Source organism: Meles meles, chromosome 4, assembly GCF_922984935.1.
Source record: "Meles meles chromosome 4, mMelMel3.1 paternal haplotype, whole genome shotgun sequence".
Classification (NCBI taxonomy): domain Eukaryota; kingdom Metazoa; phylum Chordata; class Mammalia; order Carnivora; family Mustelidae; genus Meles; species Meles meles.
Genome location: NC_060069.1, coordinates 31,481,175 through 31,485,356, shown reverse-complemented (window position 1 = coordinate 31,485,356; position 4,182 = coordinate 31,481,175).

Here is a 4,182-nt window from a genome sequence, read left to right as displayed (position 1 = left end):
GGTTAGAACTATAAAAACTTCCCTTTCCTGTGTGAGTTCTTGGAGCTATTCAGCTTCTGTCTTTCTTTCTCTCTGCCCACGGAGTTTCATTGTATTGCATGTATTACTCAGAATTCAGGAAAAGACACAAGGAGACTCCTCTGTAGATGTCCAGCTTTCTTGATGTAATTCCCTCCTCTCTGGTACTCCACCAGAGTAAAATTTGCTCTTAAATTTGCTGCAGCCTTCTCCATCTTCAATCTCATTCTCTGTTCTCAACTCTGCAAAGTTTCCAGGCTCTGCATGGGATATGCTTCCTGCATTGTGGACGGGAATTTGTCTTCAGGCAGAAAGCAGGGTCAATCATAAGGCTCCCTTCATTTTTTTCTCTTCTCTCAGGGCTTACAGCTTGTATAATGTCCAAAAATAGTTCCCTCCTATATCTTGTCCATTTTTCTTGTTATGGTAGAAGGGCAAAAGCCATTCCAGTTACTGTGTGATGGCTGGAAGAAAAATCTTATCCAGCTCAATTTTGATTCCATTTCTAGAAATTTCTCCTTAATGTAGGAATCTGATCTAAAACAGAAGCCTGGATAATCAGTTTTTTTTTTTAAAGATTTCATTTGTTTGTCAGAGAGAGAGAGAGAGACAGAGCATAAACAGGGGGAGAAGCAGTCTTCTTGCTGAACAAGGAGCCAGATGTGGGATTTGATCCCTGGACTCTGGGATCATGACCCAAGCCAAAAGGCAGACACTTAACCAACTGAGCCACCCTAGGTGTCCCTGGCTAATTAGTTTTAAAAGTTCACAGGGACAACTGTTCTAGCTCTTTCTATTCTTACCAGAGTCTCCTTGCATTCACTTGTGGTCGGACTGGGGAAGCCCATCCGAGTTTCCCCTACTGTTATTGAGTCATGCTTTCTGAAGAATCTCTCTTAGCCATCTGGGGATTCTGTTGTTCTCAGGAACCTTATCTACGCTGCTGCGTTCTTCAGGTTCCCCTTGCACAGATACTAGTCCATGCAGATTGCATTGCTGTTGGTAGTTCATAGTTTATCTCCATTTGCTTGTATTTTTGGTGTTTTGGGGGAAATCTTGTCACCTAGTTTTCTTGTAAATGTACATGGGTTTTCTGCTTTTTGTTTTTGTTTCCATGCAGTTGCTCTGTGAGAACTATGGAGGAATTCAAAAACTATGCAGCCACCAACCTAGCTACCGCTTTCCTGGAATCTGATAGAAGTTTTATGAGCCTGAATATAATTTACTTTCCCTCTCTCACTCTAATAGTTGAAGCATGTATCAAAATGTAACCTCCATTAGCTTGTGTCACTGAGTTGTTACAATGAATATAACTTGCTTGGTGACTCACAATGGACAGGTAGCATGAATGAAAAATAAATTTGGTTGTTTTAAGCCATTGAGATTTGAGGATTTCCCATTACCACAGTGTAATCTAATCTATTTGAGAGACCTTTCTACCCAACCCAGTTAAATTTAGTTGACCTTAATGTGGTCACCATAAGTTAAGAGAGAGTGTGAGGAGAAAAATGAAGATAGGAAGAAAAGAAATAAAACAGTTTGAGAATTGTCTAGGAAATAACTTTTAACATTGATGGCACATGGAATAGACTGGAAAAAAAATGGATAGCTTACTAAGTTTGGGGGGAATTGTATTGCCAAAGAACTATGCACCCACCCCCATTACATAGGGTGAATAGTACCCTCTGGAATCATTTTTTTTTTTTAAAGATTTTATTTATTCACTTGACAGAGAGAGATCACAAGCAGACAGAGAGGCAGGCAGAGAGAGAGAAGCAGGCTCGCCGCTGAGCAGAGAGCCCGATGCGGGACTCGATCCCAGGACCCTGAGATCATGACCTGAGCCGAAGGCAGTGGCTTAACCCACTGAGCCACCCAGGCGCCCCCCTCTGGAATCATTTAATGTGGTTCTGCTGTAACTAAATTACCCGCTATTCTAATATAGGTTACCCTATATCTCTCATAATAATAACCCACCATAGCATATCTTTAAACAATGAACTGAGAGAGGCTGGAGCCACTTCACTTTTTTTTTTTTTTAAGATTTTATTTATTTATTTGACAGAGAGAGAGATCACAAGTAGGTAGGGAGGCAGGCAGAGAGAGAGAGGGGGAAGCAGGCCCCCTGCTGAGCAGAGAGCCCGGCTCGGCTCGTTCCAGGACCCTGAGATCATGACCTAAGCTGAAGGCAGAGGCTTAACCCACTGAGCCACCCAGGTGCCCCTTCACTTTTTTTTTTTTTAAATGAAGAGTTCTTAGAGTAAAATTACAAAAGTTGTGGTTATTTTAGGAGTTTATCTTGGCAAATACATGCATTTAACCTTCACAATATAATGCCTTATAACAATTCAGATACCAAGTCATATTTTTTTTTCCAAGTCATATTTTAATGCTATAATTTTCCATCTTCTTCCATTAGCTTGATACTGAGGGAAGCCATGCTCAGTTGTTTCTTCCCAATTCCTTGGTCTCTGACTTTGACCATTGAGTGGGGCGGGCAGAAGGGGAAGAATGGCCCTAAACACAGAATTCCTGAATGACAGAACTCCCTGCCATAAATTTTATAGTAGACATTTGTTGTTTTTTTGCCTTTCAGCTTCCAGTTACCTCATTTCTGATACCAAATGAGGTATTTAATGTTCTTGTAGTTCAGAAGAACAGAAAGCCCAAACCAAACTTGATTTTCAGATATCCAAACATCATCTTTCCCCATCATTTTGTTCATGAACAAAATGGTAGCAGAGATACAGGCTAATCTCATGAGCTCAGCAACATAGATTTCAGCTCTCCAAGAGAGTGGCAGTGGGGATCGCAGGGGCTCTGAGGTAGAAACAACCTTAATGTGTTTGAGGAGCAGAAAGCACACCAGTGTGTCCGGGGATAGTGGGGAGGTGGAGAAGAAGTTGGAGAGGAAGAAGCGTTGATTATGTAAAGTTTTATTAGGCACTGTAACAGGAAGCCATGGGAGGCTTTTAAGGAAGGCAGTAATGTGATACTAGTTCCAGGTTTAAAAGATCATTTCAGGCTCTGTATAGAAGTTGTATTATATAACAGGCAAGAATGAAAGCAGGTGACTAGTTACAATCCCTTCCAGTTCACTGCTGTTGCAGTGGTCCAGATGTGAGAGGTTGGGTGGCTATGGTATATATGGAGAACGTGGCTTGATGGTTGATATGTTTTTGAAGCCAACTTCCTGATGGACTGAATATGGGAGAAATCAAGGGTGGCTCATAAAGTTTTGATTTGAGCGACTGGTTGTTTGGTTATGCCATTGATTCAGAGAAGGACAAGTGAAGAAGCAGATTTGCGGTGAAAATGGGGAACTCTGCTTTGGCTAGGTCAGGTTGGAGATGGCTGATAGGCTGTCAAATAGAGATGTCAAGTAGGCAGTTAGATATACAAATTTGGAGTTCCCAGAGACATCAAGACATCAAGGTGGAAGACACAGATGTGTTGGCAACTTGGACTGCCCTGAGTCGTTGTGATACCTATCCTGGTGTGGCATAGAAGAGAGGAACCAGGCAATCTAATTGTTGCCACAGTGGGTAAATATAGTTGCTATCTTCCAGCAGGGAGAAGGCAGCGATTTATCTTTTCTAGAAAAGCCACTCATTCTGACTGTGGAGTTGCTCCCCCTGTCATCATGTATCTATCCATACAGCCTCCTGTAGGATTACCCATGTACCAGATACCCCACCAGGGGATCCCATACTATACTGCTGCTTGCTCAGCACACAGCAGCACTCAATCCTGTGTTAAAAGGCCTACATAGGGATTGTGGCAAAGAGGTGCTGTCCTTTTCCACAGGATTTTTCCAGAATGGGAAGGGACCTTTAGAGACTCAAATCTTCCCGGGTGGTGACTCCAAAGATGCCACACTTTGGGGTCACTATCCAGATGCTCCTGATGCTTTTTGAAACTGGGGGGTGGTGGGCCCTCATTTCAACATCAATCAAGGCAATTTCGTTCTGTATGGTGGACTTTTACATGATATCTTGTTTCAATAAGGTTTCTGCTTTTTGAAAAATGCAAAGCAGAGTAATCTAACCTCTTCACTTTCTGCACAAGGAAACAGGCTTAGAGAAGTGAAATAACTCCGATTTCCAGGTACCGCCTCCTTCCTGGCTGCCTTTACCCTGCTCTTACCTTGCTCCAAGAAAGGCT